This window comes from Adiantum capillus-veneris, chromosome 17 (genome assembly GCF_014529385.1).
Source record: "Adiantum capillus-veneris isolate H3 chromosome 17, ASM1452938v2, whole genome shotgun sequence".
NCBI lineage: Eukaryota > Viridiplantae > Streptophyta > Polypodiopsida > Polypodiales > Pteridaceae > Adiantum > Adiantum capillus-veneris.
Genome location: NC_140947.1, coordinates 118,319,776 through 118,346,744, shown reverse-complemented (window position 1 = coordinate 118,346,744; position 26,969 = coordinate 118,319,776). Strand labels below are relative to the sequence as shown.

Sequence of the window (26,969 nt, the reverse complement as noted above, 5' to 3'; positions counted from 1 at the left end):
CGTATTTCTTTATTATTGCTCACAACAAAGTACAACTCCCAAGGGTTCTCTGCTTTCAGACTTTGCGTCCAGATGCTCTACAGAGTGAAGCCCAGGGGCTCTTATAAACAGTACAAGGGTTGCCCGAAATCAGAGCCCCAGAGCATTGAGTTCAAAAGCACTAAACCCCAAAAGCATCTGCTCCCAAATGCTAGCGTTGAAACTTGCCCAAAACAGCCAGCGCTTTTTGCGAAAATCTGTACTGCCTGCCACGTGGCACCAGCAGCGCAAAATGAGGAAATCCATAGTCATTCCACGTCATTGTCCGTACAGAATGCCATGTCAGCATGTCAACGCGTTTTACGGAAATCAGCCTCAGAGTTCAAGCTTCGGGATTTTAGGGTTTTGGGCCCAACGGTCGGTGCTCAATAGTTCTTTAGGTTGGTTCTTCGGTCTCTCTCGTGCACACGGCCATTTCTCTGCCAGTTGGGCATGCCACATCATCACTTTGTGACATCCCCCCCTCTTTAAAGAGTTGTAATTGCCCTCGATTACGCTTGCAAAAACAACCGAAGGATAGAAACTTTCTTGAGGACTCTATGTACTCATGCACTGGACTCCACGAATCCACAAAGACATCAATCATTGATCAATCACATTTCTGTCGAGGGTCTCAGATATAAATCCCGATCATTGTAACCATTTAGCAATCACATCCAGACCACGCTGATGTGTACGGATGTCTTGATCTACTATGTCTTGTTACTATCAGATTCATACCATTCATTTCACATTTCAACCAAGCAAACTATGTCCATGACTATCCTCACAAGACAGTATATCCATATAGCATGCAGTTCACAGAATCAAACACTTAGTTCACTCTGAACATCGTGTTTTCAATCATTCAATCTAGCCATCTCATTCAGTCCAAAACTCTTGATGCACCTAGATAACTGTGTAGCCATCTCATCCTTCCGAAACTCTTGATGCACTCACAACAATATCCAGTCATCTCATCCAGATAGACATCTTGATGCACTAGAATCTTGATTCAACTTAACTTAGGCATCACATCTAGATCTCATCGATCTCTAACAGATGTCTATATGCGCTAAGTTGCAAATCACATTCATTCTTCATTCACTTAGCCATCACATCCAGATCTCACCGATAACAGATGTCTAGATGTGCTAAGTTCAAAAGATTTTTTTAGAAATCTGCTTTCCTTGCTTTTTATCCGCTTCTTCCACCTTTTCTCATCCTCACTAGCACTAGAGGAAGACGAATTGTCGGAACTCTTTGAAGACGAAGAAAAATCCGAGTCATCCTTGAAATTAGCACACTTCTTGGATCTACTTGCCACCTCGAAAGCCGACTTCCGGCCCAAAAACCGGGGAAATCGACCGGTTTCCTCTCCTCCCTAGAGTGCTTCAAGCCTTTCATTATCTGGTTCATCTTCTTTTCAAGAGCTCTGTCCAACTCTTTCTACGAGTACAGTTTCCATGTTTCTACACTTGTTTGTCCTTTCAGCTTCTCGACCTGAAAGGAGAATCAATGGCCTCTCATCTGGTGTGAATCTCATCCATCTGGTGTTGTAATTCAAAAATGAGTGAGGGCCCAAACTGCATGAAATAGGAGTTATCCCCCCATGGTCAATGAGAGCTTTCGAAGTGGATTGTGTGGTCTGAGTCACATGTTGACCATTCTCATTGTAGTCAGTCTAGTTCTTGAGCTCTTTGTCCATATTGCCCGGGATCTTATTGCAGTGATGTAGGACCTATTCACCAAAATTAGCCCATGCAACCTTCCGCTGACCCGTTGGACTCTGCATGCCAAGATGGGCATCTCTCATATACAAACAAGGTTGAAAACTTGTGCATGATTTCTTTGTTGGTTGGTATGGCTTAATATACTTTGTGAAACAATAACCTACATGCTTTTGCATATTCAGGCCCCACCATATGCAAGAAGATCATGGCACCCTCACCCTTTTCTTTGTGAAGACTGCGAGCTAATCCTGAATCTCATCCATAGGGTAATTCTCAGGTGTTTCGCAAAGTTTGGGTCTTTGGAGTACTTGATTAATCTTTTCACACATGTGTCAACCTGTAGTTGACGTTTGTACTCCGCTCTAGCAAACTTTGCTGTCGAAAGTTTGCTCAATTCTTCATTCTTTTCTTCAATTCCCACGCCGGATTTCAACTTTTCTTTGCCTATATACCCCTTCCCCCCCCGCGCGAGATGTTATCTCTATCAGATTCTCTGCGAGAACCCATGTATACTCTTGGGTTCTTTATGGCTTATGTCCCTTAAGACAGAGCGATGAAGATGGGAATGCGCCCGATGCGCGATGGACGAAGGGTGGGAGTGGCTATTAAGCCAGGGCAGGGGCATGAAGATTCTTTTCACGAACAAAATCTTGACTGCTCTGTCAGATTCTCCTTGAGAATCTGAGTGTGTTGCAGAAGAGATCGGATCCTCTATAGAAGAAGAATCCCTTTGAGCTTTGATACAACTGTTACAGGCTTGGATACTCCAAGCGAGAGATCAATAGCAACACACGAACATAAGCTTCAAAATCACTGAACTTTACGAGAGAGAGAAATGAAATGAAATATTAACGTCTTCAAAGGGCCAAAATGACCTATGAGACCAAGGCGTTACAACATAGTGAATCTGATACCATGTCCGGAATCAAAAAGAACTGAAACAAAATACAATGTGTAGTACAATGAAAGAAGGGGGGAAGATATGGGGGAGATCCATCCTCATCTGCACTCTGGACGTCAAGAGAGTATGACTCGAATCCTCTGATGTAGTCTCTGTCGATGTTGTGTAGCTCCTCTCCTCAATCGCGGGCGTCTAGATCTCCCTACTCCAATGCTCGGTCTATGAGAATGCCAGTAACGGTAGTATGAGTGCGGGCTGAGCTTTGCAATGGTGTCTGCTCCTCTGGCTGTAGTCTCCGTCGATGTTGCAGAGCTATGCAATGGTGTCTGCTCTTCTGGCTGTAGTCTCCGTCGATGTTGTGTAGCTCCTCTCCTCAATGACGGGCGTCTGGATCTCCCTAGCTCCAATGCTCGGTCTATGAGAATACCAGTAGCGGTAGTATGAGTGTGGGCAGAGCTCTGCAATGGTGTCTGCTCCTCTGGCTGCTCCTCTGGGGGTCCAATATCTAGTGTAAAGAAATCTGTAATTTGTCTCTGGGACCGTCTCTCTCCAGGTCTCCTTTGTAAAGTGTCTCTGTGCCTGTGTAACTCAAGTAGATACAGTCCAAGACATCTTTGATCCTCATAGCTCATGACCCTAGATAGAGGCCCAAAACCCTCTCTGAATAGACAATGAAAATGGCCTCGTATCTCATAGTACACTGTGCAATGACATATGTAATGTAACTCTGTGTCTGGCTCTAGATGGCATAAGCGGCATATCCTGCTATCTTCTGGTATCCCTCTGAATCTGCCAGTCTCAATCTCGAGCTGATGTGAGGATGTGCATATCTGGCCAATGGCACAACGCAAGCCATGAGAAAGATGTGTCCATATAGCTAGGTCGAATCACAAACCCATCCCCTGTGAGGTGGAGAAGATGCTCTCTATAGAAAGCCGTCTTCGTGCCCAACTCCTGTACCGCCTCTATCCATGTCCTCCTCATGTCCAGCTGGATCAGATCTTGACGAATGACTCTAGTAATCTCCACCCGTGTGAGAGACATCAAGGGTGCCTGTAGAGAGTACTGAAAAGGAGGCAGCCTGTCCATGGTGAAGGCATGTGTCTGAAACCATGATGTCATCTGTGCATACCAGCATGATGTATCCCCCTGTAGAGCTAGCTGTCTGGAGGACTCTAGGGCCAGCCTGGCATATCTGTCTCTGGTAGTATCCCATAGGTTGTGTACAAAGGAGACTGATCTAGTAAGCGCCTCAATCTCCATAAGGGGGGGAGCGAACTCCGCTCAAATGATATCATATGGTACGGATGCCTTGGCTCTAATTAGCCGAGAGATCATAGATACCAAGGGCCTCTCCATACGTCTCCAACCATCCTGGCCTACAGAACGTCCCCAAACCTGCACCCCATATAGCATAGTAGATGCAACCAAAGTATCAAAGAGCCATAGCTTTGTCTTAGGTTCCTGAAATTGAACCTGCAAACACATCCTCTCTAGTCCTACCAAGGCCGCATAAGCTCTAGTCAGTCTAGTCTCTGCTACTCTTCTCAAAGAAAATCTCGGCCCAGCGAAGATTGCCCCCAGGTAAGTGTACGTATCTGTATACTCCGCAATCTCCTGACCATATGTGAAAGTAGGTGCTGATTTCCTGATCCACTGGTGTGTGGTGTTAAACACCATAACCTTGGTTTTACCAAGGTTTACACACAATCCACTATCCTTTGAAAAACTGTGTAGTGCATCCAAATGTCGCTGCATACCCTCTGGTGAGTCAGATATCAACACAATATCATCAGCATATAACAACAATGGGATCCACGTCCGTGCCAGCTGGGCACCTCTGTCATCCCCTCTGTCAATGTAATTAGACACCTCATCAACATACATACCAAATAGAGTAGGAGACAATGGGCAGCCCTGTTTCACCCCAATAGTAGAGTGAACTAAATCAGATACCCCTTCCGGAGTGCGTACATGTCCCATCACCGATCTGTACAAAGCCATAATTCCCCAAATCAACTCTATGGGCACCCCCATCTCCTGTAGTCTGCGCATCAATCGAGCTCTCGGTACCTTGTCAAATGCTTTGGGGAAATCCACAAAGCTACAATAAATCCGTCTCCCATGTGACCTGCCCTCCTCAATGATGGCTCTAAGTGTCAAAATATGATCAAGAGTGGAGAAACCCCTCCTGAAACCGGCTTGACCCTTTGTCCGTACCCTCTCATCTCTACCCAAATACTCAAGCGCTGCTCAAGAATGGATGCATACAACCGTGCCAATGTGTGCCGAACCATAATAGTGCGGTATTTCCCAGGCTCTGTAGGATCCCGTGCCTTGAAGATAGGCACAATAGTAGACAACCTCCAAGTCTCAGGTAACCCCTCACACATGGCACGATTGAACAACACTGCAAGAACCTCCATCAGCATATCCCTAGCATGTATAAAGTGCTCCGCTACTAGACCGTCATGATCATATGCCCTCCCGGTCCTCATCCTGTCAATGGCCCTCTGTACCATCCCAGTGGTAAAGAAGGTGCTCGTAGCTGGGCATGGCTCTGTAGGGTCTGGAAGGGGTTCCTGTCCAGGAACCGTGTATAACGACGTCGCATACTGGCCCCACACATCAGGTGAAGTAATCACTGGGGGAGGGGAGTGCTCATGAAAGAGTCGCCATGCCTCTCCTGAATCCCTACTCAAGAACATTTGATATAATTCTCGTTCCATCTGAGCCAGGTAAGCTCGCTTCTTTAGTCGCACAAGGCGTCGGGAAGCAATCAGAGACTGTCTGTAAGTGATGAGTCCTAAAAGAAGATCCCTCTGAAGCCGGGCTCTCATCTCTCTGCACTCCTCATCATACCAACTATTCTGGGGCATGCTCCTAGAATGTGGTCTCCTGCCCGGCTGGGTGTGTGGGTATGCCACTGATGCAGCACCATGCAGTGTCTCAGTCAGTAAAGTGATGCACTCCTCCACTGAGAGGCTTGTACCAGCTGTGCCTTCCCATAGACAGTCCCAGATCTCCTCTGTATAAACAGAAGCAATCTCTGGTGTAAATGTATAACGAGTGTGTGACCTGCCTCTCGATGTTTGGGCTGTACTATACTGGAATGAAACAGATAGTGTCAAGAGAGCATGCTCTACTGCTACGCCCACTGGCCTTGCTCCCACCGTGAAACCTTGAGAGAGAGAGAGAGAGAGAGAGAGAGAGAGAGAGAGATATGAAATGTTATATTAACGTCTTCAAAAGGCCAAAGTGACCTATGAGACCAGGAAGTTACAATGCGGTGTATCTGATACAAAGTCATATTAACAAAATAAATTAAACTAGGATAACAAGATATAAATACTGCGGAATCCTAAACTAAGCTGATAGGTGTGAAAGGCAAAAGGCGTGAAATGTGTGAACTGAGCTATACAATGTGTAGACAATATGGGAGGAAAGTAGAGCTCTATCTTCATAGAGATCCATCTTCATCTGAACTCTAGACGACGAAAAAGTATGGCTCGAATCCTTTGCTGTAGCCTCCTTCGAAACTGTGTAGGTCCTCTTCTCCATCAGGGTCGTCTAGATCTCCCTAGCTCCAATGCTCGGTCTATGAGAATGCCAATAGTGCAGGTAGACCTCTCCACTGTTGGCTGCTCCTCTGGAGTCTGTCTGTTCTTCTGGGTGTACAATATCTAGTGTAAAGAAATCTGTGATCTGTCTGTGGGGTTGTCTCTCTTCAGCTCTCCTCAGTAAAGTTTCTCTATGCTTGTGTAGCTCAAGTAGATATAGCCCAAGACATCTCTGATCCTCATAACTCATGACCCTAGATAGAGGCCCAAAACCTTCTCTGAATAGACAATGAAAACGGCCTCGTATCTCATAGTACACTGTGGAATGACATATGTAATGTACCTCTGTCTCTGGCTCTAGATGGCATAAGCAGTATATCCTGCTATCTGCTGGTGTCCGTCTAAATCTGCCAGTCTCAATCTCGAGCTGATGTGAGGACGTGCGTATCTGGCCAATGGCACATCGCACACCATGAGAAAGATGCGTGTGCAAATAGCTAGGTCGAATCACAAACCCATCCCCCGTGTGGTGGAGAAAATGCTCTCTATAGAAAGCCTTGTTTGTGCCCAACGCCTGTATCGGCTCTATCCATGTCCTCCTCGTGTCCAGCTGGATCAGATCCTGACAAATGAGTCTATTAATTTCTACCCGCGTCGAAGACCTCAAGGGTGCCTGTAGAGAGTATTGAAAAGGAGGCAACCTGTGCATGGTGAAACCATGTGTCTGAAACCATGATGCCATCTGTGCATACCAGCATGATGTATCCCCATTAAGAGCTAATTGTCTGGAGGACTCTAGAGCCACCCTGGCATACCTATCTCTGGTAGTATCCCACAGACTGTGTACAAAGGAGACTGATCTAGTAAGCGCCTCAATCTCCATAGGGGGGGCAACTAATTCCGCTCTAATGATATCATGCGGTACGGAAGACTTGGCTCTAATCAGCCGAGAGATCATAGATACCAGGGGCTTCTCCATACGCCTCCAACCATCCTGGCCTACAGAAGGTCCCCAAACCTGCACCCCATATAACATAGTAGAGGCAACCAAAGTATCAAAGAGCCATAACTTTGTCCTAGGTTCCTGGAACTGAACATGTGAACACATCCTCTCCATTCCTCCTAGAGCCGCACCAGCTCTGTTGTTCTTCTCAAGGAAAATCTCGGCCCAGTAAAGACTACCCCCCGGTAAGTGTATGCATCTGTATACTCCACAATCTCCTGACCATATTTGAAAGTAGCTACTGATCTCCTGACCCATTGCGGTGTGGTGTTAAATACCATAACCTTGGTTTTACCTAGGTTTACACACAATCCACTATCCTCTGCAAAACTGCGTAGTGCATCCAACTGTCGTTGCATACCTTCTGGTGAGTCAAATATCAGCACAGTATCATTAGCATATAGCAACAATGGGATCCACGTCCCTGCCAGCTGTGCACCTCTGTCACCCTCTCTGTCGATGTAGTCAGACACTTCATCAACATACATACCAAATAGAGTAGGAGACAATGGGCAGCCCTGTTTCACTCCAATAGTAGAGTGAACTAAATCAGATACCCCTTCCGGAGTGCGTACATGTCCCATCACTGATCTGTACAAAGCCATAATCCCCCAAATCACCTCTATGGGCACCCCCATCTCTTGTAGTCTACACATTAATCGAGCTCTTGGTACCATGTCAAATGCTTTGCGAAAATCCACAAAGCTACAATAGATCCGTCTCCCATGTGCTGTGCCCTCCTCAATGATGGCCCTGAGTGTCAGAATATGATCAAGAGTGGAGAAACCCCTCCTGAAGCCGGCTTGACCCTTTTCTCGTACACCCTCGCCCTCTGCCCAATTACTCAAGTGTTGCTCTAGGATAGATGCATACAACCGTGCCAATGTGTGTCCAACAATAATAGTGCGGTAGTTCTAAGGATCTGTAGGGTCACCAGCCTTGAAGATGGGCACAATATTAGACAACCTCCAAGTGTCAGGTAATCCCTCACACATGGCATGATTGAACAACATTGCGAGAACCTCCATCAGCATATCCCTGGCATGTATAAAGTGGTCCGCTCTAGACCGTTATGATCATATACCTTCCCGGTCTTCATCGTGCCGATGGCCCTTTGTACCATCTCAGGTGTAAAGAAAGTGCTCATAGCTGGGCAACGCTTGGTAGGGTCTGGAAGGGGTTCCTATCCAGGAACCTATATAATGATGTCGCATATTGGCCCCACACATCAGGTGAAGTAATCACTGGGGGAGGGGAGTGCTCATGGAAGAGTCGCCATGCCTCTCCTGAGTCCCTACTCAAGAACATTTGAGACAAGTCTTGCTCCATGTGAGCTAGGTAAGCTCGTTTCTTCCGTCGCACAAGGCGTCGGAAAGCAATCCGAGACTGTCTGTAAGTGATGACTCCTAAAAGAAGATTCCTCTGAAGCTGGGCTCTCATCTCTCTGCACTTCTCATCATACCAACTATTCTGGGGCATGCTCCCAGAATGTCGTCTCTTGCCCGGCTGGGTGTGTGGGTATGCCACTGATGCAGCCCCATGCAGTGTCTCCATCAATAGAGTGGTGCACTCCTCGACTGAGAGGCCTATACGATTTGTGCTAGCTGTGCCTTCCAATAGACGGTCCTAGATCTCCTCTGAATAAACGAAATTAGTCTCTGGTGTAAATGTATAGCGGGTGTGTGACCTGCCTCCTAATATCTGGGTCGTACTATACTGAAATTTAACGGATAGTGTCAAGAGAGCATGATCTATTGCTATGCCCAATGGCCTGGCTCCCACTGTGAAATCCTGAATGCAGGGGACAAAGCTCGGTTGTGTCATAACATAATCCACTGTACTGGCCCCATGTCTGTGGAAAGCATGTGAAACCGGCTGCTCCAGGAAATCGCTGTAAGCTAATCCATGTGTAGTCGTCATTTCCATGAGGTATCTCCCATACTCCGTCTGCTCTCTGTCATCTGAGCATCTGTCCACCACATGTGGCATTACCTGCCCAGGGGCCTGATAAGTCTCTGAGAAGAATACAATATCCTTGTCTTTGAATCTGTCCTCAAATGCACCCACGTCCAACCTCATAGACCCATTACAATTCTAGGTAGCCATCTTCAGTGTGGTCCCATAGGTCTCGCACCGTCATGCAGTACGCCGCTCTAAAATCACCACCCGTCCATCTCTGTAGAAGTCTATCTTTCCCTTCTCCCTTGCCGCTGTAATCTCTGGCATTACCTCTCTCATATGTGCGAGCTGTGAGAGAGTCAGGTCATCACCGATGAAAATACCTGTCTTTTTGAGAGTAGGCCTCTTCCTCAAGAATTCCTTCTTCTCTTTCAACGAGGGGAAGCGTAGTATGAGAGCTCTCCCCTTTGAAGACTCTCCCGTGTCATCACTTTTCTTACCTACCCTCCATGCCTTTGTGTGCAAAGGCTTCTCCATCCCCATCTTGGATGTAAGGCTTGTGACCTCTTTCTCCACATTGTTTATGTCCTTGAGACCGGTCACTCTCACATGCAATGCTCGCATCCGCCTTCTTTGTTCCTCTTCGAGAGTCATGTTGATAAGCATCGGTGTACAAGGAGTTTCTTGACCTTTCCCTTTCTTGGCGACCTCAATCCATTTTTCAGCCTCGTCCGCCTTTTTCTGTGTCCTTGTTATCATCTCTGCCCATGAAGATGTCTTTGGCACACTCAGTTTCTCTTCCTCTGTGATCATCCTTACCTGTTCCTTAATTTCCTTGATTTCATCTATTACCGAGGGTTGAAATTCGCCTTCCTCTAGTCCATTGCTTACTCTATCAGCAAGCTGCTGTTTAAGGGCTGAGACTTCTTTTTTGAGTGCCCGTATCTCGGCGTTTGGGTTCTCCTGTTTGATGGCTGAGACTTCTTCTTTGAGTGTCTGTATTTCTGCGTTAAGGATTTCTTTCTCCTTCTTCCACTGTGCGCCTTCATTGAAGACCATCTGAAGGAGGTTGGCCTTCTCCTTCCACCATCCTTCCATCTTTAATTTCCACTCCTTCATTTCCCTCTCCATCTGCACCATCCGCGTATTCGTGAGCATGAAGGTTGCCTTTGCTCGCGGCTTGCAAATAGGTGAGACATTGGCGGCTTCCGTGTCCTATGCAGGGTCATCTTCAAGTGTGACAGTTTGTGCAACACCCATCAAGCATTCATGGCCTTGACGTTGATCCATTACGGTGTGGCCCAAAGAATCATTTTCCATTATAAAATTCAAGCTGTCTACTGAAGCAACACTGTCCGTCATGGCTGCAAGATGTTCCCTGTCCTTGAGTTGTCCCGTCATATACCTTGTCAGTTCACCCTTTGTGACACCAAACTCTTTCAGGCGCCGAACCTCCTGCACTGCCACATTGACTGCTCCTCACCAGTCCTTGGGCTTTGCAAAGATAGCTCAGGTGCTTACAGAACAGGCTTCCCTTCCCGAGTCACCGTGGTCAAGCTCGATTCTAATGAATGGCGGATTTGCTCTCTGGAAATCTGTGCTGGATTGAAGACCTCACGAGCTGTATAGAGATTGTGCAAAGCACTGATTGTCGAGGGTTAAGTCCTGAACACACAATTTGGGCAAAAAAGGGGGGAGCCAAGGATGCTGAGGACAGTCCAGCGAAGGTGCAGAGTTGCTCGTAGCCGATGGCGCAGAGCAGAGCAGAGGCCACGCGCAAAACAACATAGGCAGCACAGCGCTGCAGAGGACGTGCAGGGCTGCAGGGAACCCTCAGGAAGGAACGCGCAGGGCTGCTGTGAGAGAGAGAGAAAGAGAGAGAGAGAGAACCCTACCTGACCTGCTGAGGCTGCGCGCTCTGTACGTCCTCAGTCATTGCAATCCGCCATTTATCCAAAGAGGGGCACGGCTGCTATAAGAGAGAGAGAGAGAGAGAGAGAGAGAGAGAGAGAGAGAGAGAGAGAGAGAGAGAGAGAGAGAGAGAGAGAGAGAGAGATCCCTTCACCCTTGCGCTCAGCAGCCCGTCAGAGAGAGACCTCGCGCTGCAGGAACAATGAGGCTGATTGAGCTACAGCTGGTGGCGTAGCTGGTGGCGCTGCTGTGTGAGAGAGACCTGTGCGTTGCTGCTTATAGAAACCTGCGCGCGCTGCTGAGAGGAACCTGCGCGTTGTTGCTGTCGCCATGAGAATGAGAGAGAGAGAGAGAGAGAGAGAGAGAGAGAGAGAGAGAGAGAGAGAGAGAGAGAGAGAGAGAGAGAGAGAGAGAGAGAGAGAGAGAGAGAGAGAGAGAGAGAGGGAGGGGCTGACTGACTTTGGCTCTTTAGCGATTAATTGGTGTGTGCATCCGGTTCTCGATCAGGCGAATGGCATCGAGAGACCTGCGCGCTGCTGAGAGGAACCTGCGCGCTGCTGCTTACAGTAACCTGCACGCGCTGCTGAGAGTAACCTGTGCGCTGTTGCTGTCCGCCATGAGAAATGAAATGAAATGAAATGTTATATTAACGTCTTCAAAAGGCCAAAGTGACCTATGAGACCAGAAAGTTACAATGTGATGGATCTGATACAAAGTCAGAGAGAGAGAGAGAGAGAGAGAGAGAGAGAGAGAGAGAGAGAGAGAGAGTTCTTTTAAATAGTATAAGGGTTGCCCAAGAGCAGAGCCCCAAAGCATTTAGTTCAAAAGCACTAAACCCCAAGAGCATCAGCTCCCAAAAGTAGCGCTGAAACCTGCCCAAAACAGCCAGCACTTTTTGCGGAAATCCGTACGGCCTGCCATGTGGTACGAACTTCAGTAGTGGGTAACTCTTGACCCTCCCAAGCATTGCGTGCACCTTCAAAATCCTCCAATAGGCTTGGATTTCACCCATTTCCGAAGATTCAACAGCCATCTGTTTCTTGCGTTTATAGGAGCTAATAAAGGGTGTGCCAGGATCCGCGACATATCACTAAAGGGAACCTTGCGTTTATAAACCTTCCAACAATGTACAAAATCCGCATTGTATTTCAAGCAAACCAAGCTCTGCACTCCTGTCCACAGTTATGTACAAGAAACCATACTTCTATACAAGCTCCAACACACCAAAAGCAAAGAACTGTCACAACCTCACTAACTTGAAGGCTTTAACAACTAAATGTATTTACTTTGATCTGGCTGTAAGAAAACTTTGACGCAAGACTCTGCAAAGACAAGCTTGTTTGCACACACTCACACCCTCACACACACACACCCCAAAGCAAAGCCAGACGGGACAAAAGCTGTACAAAATCTGCTGAAGGCTGACTGCGCAGGGGGACTTATTACCCCGTGCGCGCGCACACACACACCCCCCAAAGCAAAGCACAGATAGGGGACGAAAACTTTACAAAATCTGCTGAAGGCTGACTGCACAGGGGGACTGATTGCCGTGCAGGTTATGCAGGTCGCTTAGAGGGAAAGGAGCGTGCAGGTCATCAGCGGAGGGCTTGTCTCTCCGTCTCACACACACTTGCATGTCACCAGCGTGTGACTACTATCTATCCTTTTTGTTGATTTCTTTCTTATTATCTATTTACTTTCACTTTTTGGAAACACCCCTCGGGAAATCTAACTGCCCTGCATTGCATAGCTAGTGTGGAATTGTCCAGAGGGAGTCCAGGCCTGAGGGCAAGAGAGCACTAAGGTTGGACAAGGACTATGGTTAGCCAAGTGGGGTCATTGACTAGCCAAAGTGGAATCCTTTGCTACAGAGGCTACATTTCAGTTCTGGATGTGGCCGCAGTGTACAAAGAGGGTCGGATGACCTAGAAAGATATAATGGCAGCATCTCCTAAAATTTAGGGAACTGCTATTTTGGGACCTGAAAATGTCTTCGCGTCATTACGTGCAGTTTGACATGGGGATCATTTTGTTACTCTGTGGCCAAGTCAACAGAGGCTGCAGGTGAGATATTTTTAGACCCGAGGGTCTAAAGCGGGAAAATGCACAAATGAGTGACACTTGGCACTCTGAGGCCAGTTTACTACTTATAGAGAAGGCAAAAACGTGATTTATAGCTGGGAGGCTCATTTTGCAAGTCTTTGTCACAGGTTAAGAGCTATGGAGTGCTTGTTTTCCCTCTTATGCACAGTGCGGTGCCAGGAGTGATGCCCTGCACGCTACGCACTGCCCTCTCTCTCCCCTTTGGCAGTATGTTATGCCCCTCTAGTGGGCTTTTCATTTGACCAATGTACAGTTGTGTGGGTTCATGCGCGATTGCCGAGGCAAGAGCCTCTTGCACAGGTACTGGATTAGCTAGCGGCTAATCCCCCCGCAGGTACAGGTGAATTCGGAGAGGTTTCACGCCAGAAATCTCGTCCGATTCAAAGGGCAAGTAGCCCTACAGGTGCGGGAGCTCGAGGACTTGCTAGGGATGCGACCGGCACGCGGAACGGAGCCCGAAACAGTGAATTACAGCCTGCTGTGTATTTTTGCAGGTTTAGGGTTTTGGCTCTAAACGGACCCTAATACCCCCAGGAGGTTCGGGGACGCAAGGGGACCGCTGTACAGGCGATCTGGAGCATTTTCAGGGCTGAAAACAGAGAATTCAGCGTGCTGCAGATTCTCGCCAGGTTTTGCAAAGTGCCCGTATGCGTCGGGAAAGTCAGTCAATGCGTGGGAATACTGACCGTGAAGGGTTCTAGTACAGTTATGCTGCCGAAATCGGGCTGGAACAGTGGAAATTCAGCCGAGTTTGTGCGGGGCAGCTTGTAGGAACCACAGCGTTTATTCCCTCTTTTGAACAATAAAGAAATACCGAAAGGGGCGCCTAAGTTAGGGGCCAATCTGGTGTCCGTCTACTCATACAGGTGCAATCTAGCAGCCTGTATCCCTCTCCCCTTTGTTGTGTCTTGAAAGTACAGGTAAAATAGACGACTAATAATGGGTGAAAGCTAAATCAAGGTTTAAAGTAAAGTCTACCGCCCTTTTTGGATTGAACAGGCCGGTTTCATGGTTCCATCGACGGGATTAAATCACTTTTTCCCATAGAAGTGAGCCTTGGTCAGTTTTGGGCTTGAAGACACAGGGGATCATAGACGAGACACAGGGAATTGTAATTATGGCTGACAGACCAGATGATGTGACTGAAGAGGTTTCCTCTTCACAGGGTCAACAGACACATGAAGTGGGTGAGTCCTCAAGACCACCACAGACTGATGATGATATATTCAGGACCCAGTTGGCTACTGCTGTGGCTATGTTCACACAAGTAATGCAGAATCCGAGGTTTTTAGCCTTTCTGCAACCTCCGGTTCCGTCTCAGCAAGTTGGGTCACTGGATCATATTCAAAAGCCTGTTAAGGCTCGAACACAGGTGATTCATACCGCACAGTCAATGGAAACACCTGTACACTTGACGGAGAACATGCAGTCTCCACAACGTATGCCTAAGGTGCAAGAACAGGTGGCTGAGATGCCAGTTTTTCAAGCTGTACCAATTCAGCCCGCCACCTTTCAGCAGCCTATAGCTGGTTCTAATGGGCAGGGAAGCAACCTACAGGCTATGCAACAGGTCTTCCCACCACCTTCAGTACACCCTGGCTATTTTGGAGGTGGATCGGTATTTCAGAGCATGGCTGGTCATGCACCTGGAAATCAGTTTTATACGCCAGGAACAGTGTTTGCGGGTGCTCAAACGATGATGCCTAACCCCATGTACAGTGTCATGGGTATGCAACCAGGGTTTCAAAGCACTCAGGGACAATTTGGGATGCCACAAGCAAATTTTGGTATGGCTGGAATTACAAATCAGCAGCCAAATATGGCATTTCCAGGTCAAGTTAATAGCGGCCAAGGAACACAGATGAACCTTAATAGTGTTCCCATGTTTCAGTCACTTCCATATGACAATTTAACGCCGCTGGAGAGGCCAACTCCGTACAAAGAAGGTGGCAAAGGAGTGTCATTCACGACCTTTACAGGGTTTGATGACAGGAAGAAGGCTCTTTCATTCCTCCAGCAGTTTGACAAGGCCTATGCAGGGGGAAACTTTACAGAGGCTTCAAAGGTCCGCAAGGCAGCCACTTTCTTGACAGGGAATGCGGGACAATGGTGGACAACTTTATTGCTTCAAGGGCAAGCTCCGTCCACATGGATTTACTTCAAGCAGATTTTTGCAGCAGCATGGTTATCTGATGATTTCGAAGCAGATGTCATGACAGAATTGCACCAGCTTAATGCTGCCACTTGCAGAAATCTGGATGATTACAATCGGAAGTTTTGGAAAGCTCTACTTCCAGTAACTTCCTATAGGTTTGTGCCATTGACAGAACAGATTGAAAAATACTGTTGTGGCCTACCTAAAGGATTGAGAAAGTACTGTACGAAGACAAAAGTCACTACTTTGACGCAGCTCATCGAGGTAGCAAACACTGGCAATGGTTTGCTCAAGGGAGAAGATTGTGAATTTAACACTGGCGTCAAGGCAGGATCAGGCAAGAAAAATTCAGCCAAGAAGCACGTTCCCAATGAGGCTCCTAAAGGGACTCAGGAGTCAGCCAACGCAGGGAAAGACAAAGCTACGGCTGAATCAGAAAAAGGACCAGCAAAGAAATGGAAAAGACGTTTTCCTCGCAAGTCAGAAGAGCAAAAGAAGGTCCTGAGGACAGAGAACAAATGCTTTATATGTGAGCAGCCTGGCCACATTGCTTACAACTGTCCTACAAAGAAAAGGCCAGCTGATTCTGAAGACAAGGAGGACAGGAAGGGAAAGAAGCCCATGGCTGGTCTAGTGCCAGATATGGTGGGCGACAAGCCAAATTCAGATGCAAGTGAGCTTTGCAGAGCATGGGGAAAGGTTAGGGATCAAACAGTGCTTATCTTCTTTGATCCAGGTGCCAAAGCCAACTTTATTTCCCCAGAATTGGCTTCAAAGTTGGGAATCAGACCTGAAGAGATGGGGTATACAGCAGAGGCAGGTTTGGCATGTCCTGGCCATACAGAGGCTGTGACACCCATCATTGGAAAGTTGCGTCTACATATCCAGTCCTATGTAGATGTTGAAGAATTTTACATCATGCCACTGGACGGATGTGATGTGTTGTTAGGTATTCCTTGGTTATTTCGTGTACAGGGAATTATGGATGCCTACAACAAAAAGATCACTGTACAGAGCAGGGGAAAGACTCACATTCTGGATGTAAAGCTTAAAGGGGAGTCTATTCCTACTGTATCAGCTTCTGCTATTACTTCTGTAATGAAAAAGCATCTTTCTGCGTACTTGGTTTTTGCACGTGAAGTGTCAGATTGTGATGAATCAAATTTATCTGTGCTAGATAAAGAAAGGTCAATGTTTTTACAACAGTATAGTGACTGTTTTTCCGATTCATTACCGTCTCAATTATCGCCAGAGAGACCCGAGGACCATGCGATAGATTTGGTGCCAGGCTGTAGCCCACCAAATAAGCCTCCGTACAGGGTTAGTGCGGCTCAGCAGAAAGAGATAATGGGCCAAGTACAGGAGCTGTTAGAAAAAGGGCTGATTCAGCCCAGTTCATCTCCATTCTGTTCTCCAGTGTTGTTGGTGCAGAAAAAAGATGGCTCATGGCGTATGTGCATCGACTACCGTGCACTGAACAAGAATACCATCAAGAATAGGTTCCCTATACCTAGAATTGATGATATTATGGACAAATTAGAAGGAGCAGCTATGTTTAGCAGGATAGATCTAAAGAGTGGGTATCATCAGATCCGCATTAGATCAGAGGATGTGCACAAGACTGCTTTTAGAACAACGTTTGGCCTTTACGAATTTTTAGTGATGCCCTTTGGTCTCACAAATGCTCCTGCTACGTTTAATAGGATGATGGACAGAATTTTCCGTCCACACCAGCAGTTTGTTGGTACATTCTTTGATGACATGATAGTCTACTCAAAGAATGAAGAGGAGCATAGGCATCACTTGGCCATTGTGTTCAAAGAGCTACGCAGTCATAGGTTGCTCATCAATGCAAAGAAAAGTGAGTTTTTTCTGGAAGAGATTCACTTTCTGGGACACATTGTCTCAAAGGATGGTGTCAGAATGGATCCTGCAAAAGTTGAAGCGATCAAGTCATGGCCAAATTTGAAGACGGTGCATGATGTCCGAAGCTTTTTGGGACTATGCTCCTATTACAGAAGGTTTATTCGAAATTTCGCTGAGATTGCTTCACCTTTACATGCTCTTCAAAAGAAGGCAGTCACCTTCAGATGGACACAGAAAGAGATTTCAGCTTTTAATCTCTTAAAGGAAAAGATGACTTCAGATCCAGTCATTGTGTTGCCGGATCTTAGGAAGTCATTTGTGGTCCAGTGTGATGCCTGCGGTAGTAGCATTGGTGCAGTGCTAATGCAAGATGGCAGGGTAGTAGCCTATGAGAGCAGAATTTTGCAAGGGCCAGAGATGACCATGCAGGTCTATGAGAAAGAATTACTGGCTGTGATTCATGCGCTCTTAAGTTGGAAACACTACCTGCTAGGTGCAGACTTTGTTGTCCAAACGGACCATCAGACCTTGCGATACTTCTTGACACAGACAAAGTTATCTGAGAAGCATATGCGATGGGCAAATATCTTGTCCATGTTCCATTTTCAGATTGTGCATGTGGAAGGCAAGAAGAACGTTGTGGCTGATGCCTTGTCAAGGAAGCCACAAATTTCAGCTGTGTCGATTCCTTATCATCATGAACTTGATGATATGAGAGAACAGTATGCAAATGATGAAGATTTTGCAAGGGTCTTCGAGCAACTAATGGATGGACAACGTCATGAACACTATCTTCTTAAAGACGGGTTCATGATGATGCATGGCAGATTGTGTGTCACAAAGCCATTGCGACGCAAAGTTATGGAAGAGAGTCATGTCCCACCGTATGCAGGGCATCGTGGTATCGATGCTACAGTTAAAGCGGTTGAGACATTCTTCTATTGGCCTACATTGAGAAGGGATGTGGATACCTTTGTGCGAGAATGCCTAATATGCCAAAAGGTCAAGTTTGACAGGCAAAAGGCACCAGGGTTATTGCAACCACTACCTATTCCAGATAAACCATGGGAAAGTATTGCTATGGATTTTATCTTTGATCTTCCGAGAACGCAGACAGGAAACGATGGTATTTGGACCATTATTTGCAGATTCAGCAAACATGCTCATTTTATTCCTGTCAGGAAGAAGATAAAGCCAGATCAGATGGCACGCTTGTTTATGAGCAATATTTTCAAGTATCATGGCATGCCACAGTCGATTGTTAGCGACCGTGATCCACGCATGACAAGTTTGTTCTGGAGAGGTTTGTTTGAGAATATGGGCACCACGCTCAAATTCTCTTCGTCATTTCATCCTCAAACAGATGGGCAGTCAGAAGAGGCAAATTTTACTGTCCTAGATCTGCTGAAGTGTTATGTGTCAGAGCATAAAGGAAAGTGGGAGCAGTATTTGCCATTGGTGGAGTATGCATACAATAATACAGTGCATTCATCAACTGGCAAGGCACCCTTTGAGATAGTTGAAGGTGGCAAGAAAGTTCCTCCCATACTGCATAGAAAGGACAAGATATTTGAAGCAGATAAGTATGTTCAGGACATGGATGAAATGTACAAGAAGGTCAAAGTGGCCTTAGAAAGGACTTAGGCAAAGCAAAAGAAAGCAGCTGATCGTCACCGTCGTGAAGTGCTATATTCACTTGGTGATTGGGTGCTTTTACGCTTTGAAAAGGCAAGGTTAAAGAAGATGAAGGGCAAGGAAAGACTGTTTCCAAAGCTCAGCATGCGTTACTATGGGCCTTTTCAAGTATGCGACATAATTAGTGATGTTGCATATAGGCTGAAATTGCCTGACAGTTGGAAGATTCACAATGCGTTTCATGTGAGTCTTCTCAGACCCTATGTGGGTGATGTGCCAGAAGATATGCCAGCTGAAGATCAGCCGGAAGTCGAGGAACTTGACGAGATCTTGGTCCCTGAACAGATTTTGGCACACAAAGAAAGGAAAGTGAAAGGCAAGGTTGCTAGGCGTTACTTGGTAAAGTTTAAAAACTATCCACCAATGGATGCTAAGTGGATGGAAGAAGGTGAACTTGCAGAGTCACCAACTGTGTTATCACTCTACCTGGAAGCCTTCGATTTGCAACCTACCTTGACCCCTTGAGTTTCAAAGCTACATGCATTGTCAGTGTGACAATGGCTTCTGAAACAAATGATGTACATGGTATTTAAAGTGAGCTCAAATCAAATACCTGTTACATGAATGTTAGAGCTGTACAGATTGTCAGTTTGGCAATTGCTCTTATGGAATGTCCAAAAGTTTGATTAGTGCTATAGAAGTGAGTATTTCTTGTCAGTTTGTCAAGGATACAGTGATTGCTTCTATTGAAGAGTACATGTGTAACTGCATTCTTAAACTATTGGTTTGGGTATGCTCGAAAGTGTTACGGGATCCAACGTGTACTATAAGACAGTGGCAAAATGTGCAGCTACCATTTTGTCATTGGAAAGTTAGTGACTCAAAGCAATGGCACAGTGCGCAGCTACCACTATGTCATTGGGACGGGGTTCACACGCAGGCAATACATGAGTCAACAAGGTGTTGAATACACGAGGGTTGACAATGAGCATGTATGTGCCGTATATGTGTCGACAAGTGTTGCATACATCAGTGTTGACAGTAAGCATGTACGACATAGATGCAAACGAGGACGTTTGAGATTTCAAGAGGGGGGTATGTCACCAGCGTGTGACTACTATCTATCCTTTTTGTTGATTTCTTTCTTATTATCTATTTACTTTCACTTTTTGGAAACACCCCTCGGGAAATCTAACTGCCCTGCATTGCATAGCTAGTGTGGAATTGTCCAGAGGGAGTCCAGGCCTGAGGGCAAGAGAGCACTAAGGTTGGACAAGGACTATGGTTAGCCAAGTGGGGTCATTGACTAGCCAAAGTGGAATCCTTTGCTACAGAGGCTACATTTCAGTTCTGGATGTGGCCGCAGTGTACAAAGAGGGTCGGATGACCTAGAAAGATATAATGGCAGCATCTCCTAAAATTTAGGGAACTGCTATTTTGGGACCTGAAAATGTCTTCGCGTCATTACGTGCAGTTTGACATGGGGATCATTTTGTTACTCTGTGGCCAAGTCAACAGAGGCTGCAGGTGAGATATTTTTAGACCCGAGGGTCTAAAGCGGGAAAATGCACAAATGAGTGACACTTGGCACTCTGAGGCCAGTTTACTACTTATAGAGAAGGCAAAAACGTGATTTATAGCTGGGAGGCTCATTTTGCAAGTCTTTGTCACAGGTTAAGAGCTATGGAGTGCTTGTTTTCCCTCTTATGCACAGTGCGGTGCCAGGAGTGATGCCCTGCACGCTACGCACTGCCCTCTCTCTCCCCTTTGGCAGTATGTTATGCCCCTCTAGTGGGCTTTTCATTTGACCAATGTACAGTTGTGTGGGTTCATGCGCGATTGCCGAGGCAAGAGCCTCTTGCACAGGTACTGGATTAGCTAGCGGCTAATCCCCCCGCAGGTACAGGTGAATTCGGAGAGGTTTCACGCCAGAAATCTCGTCCGATTCAAAGGGCAAGTAGCCCTACAGGTGCGGGAGCTCAAGGACTTGCTAGGGATGCGACCGGCACGCGGAACGGAGCCCGAAACAGTGAATTACAGCCTGCTGTGTATTTTTGCAGGTTTAGGGTTTTGGCCCTAAACGGACCCTAATACCCCCAGGAGGTTCGGGGACGCAAGGGGACCGCTGTACAGGCGATCTGGAGCATTTTCAGGGCTGAAAACAGAGAATTCAGCGTGCTGCAGATTCTCGCCAGGTTTTGCAAAGTGCCCGTATGCGTCGGGAAAGTCAGTCAATGCGTGGGAATACTGACCGTGAAGGGTTCTAGTACAGTTATGCTGCCGAAATCGGGCTGGAACAGTGGAAATTCAGCCGAGTTTGTGCGGGGCAGCTTGTAGGAACCACAGCGTTTATTCCCTCTTTTGAACAATAAAGAAATACCGAAAGGGGCGCCTAAGTTAGGGGCCAATCTGGTGTCCGTCTACTCATACAGGTGCAATCTAGCAGCCTGTATCCCTCTCCCCTTTGTTGTGTCTTGAAAGTACAGGTAAAATAGACGACTAATAATGGGTGAAAGCTAAATCAAGGTTTAAAGTAAAGTCTACCGCCCTTTTTGGATTGAACAGGCCGGTTTCACTTGCACTTGCTCACATACACACCTCCTCATACTCTCTGTCTCTCACACGCAAGTACACACGGTAATTCTTAGTCACACATCACTTGCAACAACGATATCAGTTTTGGATGGAGGACTCAGCATCTCTGCCTTAGAGAGACTGTAATGTAGCCTCCTTGTCTGCCCCGGTTGAGCACACCATTTGGCTTTCTTTGTCGTCAGAGGAGCAAGGGAGCCTATTCTTTATTATTGGAGGAGAGTTCATTGATGTGCACATTCTTGGCTGAGGTACTATCAGATCGCTTTTGAGGGTGGATTCGACCCTGCAGTTGATGCAACCATCGAGGAGGCAGACTTCATGTCTCAGTCTACTTCGCATGTGCCGTGAGTTCCTCTCCTTGCTCCCATGAAAGGGAAATCTCCATTGGTTCCTCTAGAGTGGCCAAGATTCCTACCATCTAAGTTTTGGGTCGTGACCGATAGCAGAAAATTCTTTGCTCTCAGCCACGACAGAGGAGGATGTGGAAGGCTAGCATAAGGTCCGGGCCCTTCGTGGTCTCTAGGGTCCTTGCCCAAGACCTTGAGGAGATCAGCAGCCTGAGTTCCCATTGGAAACTGTTTTGGCCATCTTAATCGGTACGCTCGTACTTCCCAGGATGTGGCCCAGCTCACAATGACAGCCTTTGCTGTCCCAGAGAGTGGCTCCACTTCCCACGTCAGCCAACCGCTGATATACCCCCCCCCCCCCCCCCCCCCTGGTGTCCCTCTATGTGTTTCCCACTTGTCTTTGCCGCTTCTCCAGCTGAACCTCTGAGCTTCCCTCCTTTCGCTCTCATCTTTCCCTAAGCTAATTGTTGACACTACTCAACATACTGCTGTAGGACTCTTACCTACTTGAGATTCACCCAGAGACAGATCGCACTTCCATCTAGAGATTTAGAACCATATTGAGTGATCGAGCAACAGAGCTGAGGAGATCCAGGAGGCCCACAATGAGGGGAAGCTCCCATCTCCGGAGGAAGTTGCAGCAGAGGATCAGAGCTATATTGGTGAGACATGGGGCCTTTAGAAGACGTTTACATATCATTTCATTTCTCTCTCCTAGGCGTAAAAACATCTCTCTCTCTACCCCCCCGCGGCCCGCCCCCGTCTGCATCGGCGGCTTGCCATCTACTTGGTGAGGAGAGAACGACGACTTCACCTCGACACTAGTCAAGCTCAATGAAGCCATTTCTCCAATTGAGCTCAATCTCAACACAATCGAGAAGTTTCACCATGACAACCGCACCAATCAAGGCACCTTGGTCTTCAAAACTAAAGAAAGGCATATCACTTCTACAACAAGCACGACTTTTCAAGGGCAGTAAAATATGGATAAGCGAGGCCTTGACCGCATCCCAATTCAAAGTCAAGAAGCAGGAACTTCAAAAGGTTCGAGAAGCACGAGCAGCTGGCAAATGGGTTGTCTATCGAGGCGGCAAGGCCATCATCGAGGAATTTCGGGCTCCAAAAACTCCCAAGCCACCTTCCCCTCTCCCCTCCCTGAGTGGCATGTGCCACAACTATGTTGTTTTGCCGCATTAGTTATGACTTTCCAAGTACTCTTCTAGTAAGAGGTCCAACCATGTATGTTTTCTCGGTCTCATGGGTCATATTTGACCTCCGAGGACGATAATGGAATCTCTCTCTCTCTCTATCGGGCTGGTTCCCCCCCCCCCCCCCCCCCCCCCTGGGTCTATCGCGCGCGGCCCCCCCCCCCCCCCCCCCCCTTTAATTTAATTTAACTTAAACTTTAATTTTTTCAACTATTCCCCCTCCCCCTATCTATCGCGCCCCTCTCCCCCCCCTATCTGTCTATCGCCTCGCCCCCCCCCCCCCCCCCCCCCCCCCCCCCCCCCCCCCCCCCCCCCCCCCCCCCCCCCAACCCCTCTCTTCAACCCCTCTCTCTCTCTCTCTCTCTCTCTCTCTCTCTCTCTCTCTCTCTCTCATTCTTTGGGCCTCACTGTAATGGATCCACTTGAAGAAGACCCTGCACAGGACATGGAAGCCGCCAATGTCTCACCTGTTTGCAAGCCGCGAGCAAAGGCAACCTTCATGCTCACGAATAAGCGGATGGCGCAGATGGAGAGGGAAATGAAGGAGTGGAAAACAGAGATGGAAGGATGGTGGAAGGAGAAGGCCAACCTCCTTCAGATGGTCTTCAATGAAGGCGCACAGTGGAAGAAGGAGAAAGAGAGCCTTAACGCAGAAATACAGACACTCAAAGAAGTAGTCTCAGCCTCAAACAGGAGAACCCAAACGCCGAGATACGGGCAAAAAAGAAGTCTCAGCCCTTAAACTAGAGCTTGCTGATAGAGTAGGCAATGGACTAGAGGAAGGCGAATTTCAACCCTCGGTAATAGATGAAATCAAGGAAATTAAGGAACAGTAAGGATGATCACAGAGGAAGAGAAACTGAGTGTGCCAAAGACATCTTCATGGGCGGAGATGATAACAAGGACACAGAAAAAGGCGGACGAGGCTGAAAAATGGATTGAGGTCGCCAAGAAAGGGAAAGGTCAAGAAACTCCTTGTACACCGACGCTTATCAACATGACTCTCGAAGAGGAACAAAGAAGGCGGATGAGAGCATTGCATGTGAGAGTGACCGGTCTCAAGGACATAAACAATGTGGAGAAAGAGGTCACAAGCCTTACATCCATGATGGGGATGGAAAAGCCTTTGCACACAAAGGCATGGAGGGTAGGTAAGAAAAGTGATGGCACGGGAGAGTCTTCAAAGGGGAGAGCTCTCATACTACGCTTCCCCTCGTTGGAAGAGAAGAAGGAATTCTTGAGGAAGAGGCCTACTCTCAAAAAGACAGGTATTTTCCTCGGTGATGACCTGACTCTCTCACAGCTCGCACATATGAGAGAGGTAATGCCAGAGATTACAACGGCAAGGGAGAAGAGAAAGATAGCCTTCTACAGAGATGGACGGGTGGTGATTTTAGAGCGGCGTATTGCATGACGGTACGAGACTTATGGGACCACACTGAAGATGGCTACCTGGAACTGTAATGGGTCTATGAGGTTGGACGTGGGTGCATTTGAGGAGAGTTTCAAAGACAAGGAAATTGTGTTCTTCTCAGAGACTCATCAGGCTCCTGGACACGTAATGCCACATGTGGTGGGATACAGATGGGAAACAGCTCACCGGACAAATGCGAGATCTGAGCACGGGAGTAGAGGTTCAGGAGGAGTAGCAGTGCTATTCAGAGAGGAACTACAACCATTACTGCATATTGTACGAAGAGATGATCATGCTAGATATATGTGGGTGAGACTGAGACCTGACACAGGTCGATTCCTATATATTGCCATATGCTACTTTCCTCCCAATACATCAATGTATGCCGCATCCAGAGGGCAGGCGCCTTTCTCTATCCTAGATGATGACATTTGGGAGTTTTCTAGGGATGGTGATATCATTCTCCTAGGGGACTTCAATGCCCGAACGGGCAACTCGCAGACAATCTTCTACGACACCTCAGATGAGATGCTTAGAGAGCTGGATGTGGGTGAGTTGGGGCTTGACAGATGCTCAGATGAGAGAGAGCAAACGGAGTATGGGAGATACGTCATGGAAATGACGACTACACATGGATTAGCCATACTTAATGGCTTACAGCGATTTCCTGGAGCAACCGATTTCACATGCTTTCCACATAGACATGGGGCCAATAAAGTGGATTATGTTATGACACAACCGAGCTTTATCCCCTGCATTCAGGATTTCACAGTGGGAGCCAGACCAGTGGGCATAGCAGTAGATCATGCTCTCTTGACACTATCCGTTAAATTTCAGTATAGTACAACCCAGACATCAGGTGGCAGGTCACACACCCGCTATACATTTACACCAGAGACTGATTTCGTTTATTCAGAGGAGATCTAGGACCGTCTATTGGAAGGCACAGCTGGCACAAATGGTACAAGCCTCTCAGTGGAGGAGTGCACCACGCTACTGATTGAGACATTGCATGGGGCTGCATCAGTGGCATACCCACACACTCAGCCGGGCAAGAGACAAACATTCTGGGAGCATGCCCCAGAATAGTTGGTATGATGAAGAGTGCAGAGAGATGAGAGACCAGCTTCAGAGGGATCTTCTTTTAGGAGTCATCACTTACAGACAGTCTCGGATTGCTTTCCGACGCCTTGTGCGACGGAAGAAACGAGCCTACCTAGCCCAAATGGAGCGAGACTTGTATCAGATGTTCTTGAGTAGGGATTCAGGAGAGGCATGGCGTCTCTTCCATTAGCACTCCCCTCCCCCAGTGATTACTTCACTTCACCTGAGGTGTGGGGCCAATATGCGACATCATTATATACGGTTCCTGGATAGGAACCCCTTCCAGACCCTACCAAGCCTTGCCGAGCTACGAGCACTTTCTTTACACCTGAGATGGTACAAAGGGCCATCGACAGAATGAAGACCGGGAAGGCATATGATCATGACGGTCTAGTATCGGAGCACTTTATACATGCCAGGGATATGCTGATGGAGGTTCTCGCAGTGTTGTTCAATCGTGCCATGTGTGAGGGATTACCTGAGACTTGGAGATTGTCTAATATTGTGCCCATCTTCAAGGCTGGTGACCCTACAGAGCCTGGAAACTACCGCACTATCATGGTTGGACACACATTGGCACGGTTGTATGCATCTATCCTGGAGCAACACTTGAGTAATTGGGCAGAGGACGAGGGGGTACGAGCAAAGGGTCAAGCCAGCTTCAGGAGGGGTTTCTCCACTCTTGATCATATTCTGACACTCAGGGCCATCATTGAGGAGGGCAGAGCACATGGGAGACGGATATATTGTAGCTTTGTGGACTTTCGTAAAGCATTTGACATGGTACCAAGAGCTCGATTGATGCGCAGACTACAGGAGATGGGGGTGCCCATAGAGGTGATTTGGGGGATTATGGCTTTGTACAGATCAGTGATGGGACGGGTACGCACTCCGAAACATAGTGACATAAAAACCCGTTTCAGCTCTCTGAAACACTGAAACGGTGAAACGGCCAAAACGTTTCGGCGAAACGTGCTAAACGAGTTGATTTTTTCTTTTTCGTCCCCTTTTGACGAGTTATTTTCAAACCACCCGTTTGGGGATTTTTAAAGCTATGCGCAAAGGCCGCCTCAAAAAATCGATAGATTTTTTGACCCTCACGCACATCGAATAATGTCTCTCTCTCTCTCTCTCTCTCTCTGTGAACCTTACACGTCAGCATGGCCCCCTCGTCTTTACCTCCACGATGTTGCAGCTGGCTGCCGACTTACCTTGTTCACTCGTGACTCAAGTCTCACATCTAGATTTTGGTATTTCATGTCTTTACATATGAATTTGTATGTATATTCAGTGTATAATTATACGAACATACAAATAAAACGAAACCTGTGTTTCACTTTCTTTGAGCTCCGAAACGAAACGTTTCAGAAACCCCGAAACACACGAAACCCCGAAACGTTTCATGTCACACTGCTCCGGAAGGGGTATCTGATTTAGTTCACTCTACCATTGGAGTGAAACAGGGCTGCCCATTGTCTCCTACTCTATTTGGTATGTATGTTGATGAGGTGTCTGAT

General features: G+C 47.2%; 1 protein-coding gene across 1 annotated transcript in view; it reads left to right on the top strand.

Annotated features, from left to right (window-relative positions):
• Positions 1–26,969, top strand: part of LOC147437958 (UBQ, helicase-c and DEAD-like helicase domain-containing protein) — a 136,426-nt gene that overhangs the window by 96,793 nt on the left and 12,664 nt on the right. The window lies entirely within an intron of this gene.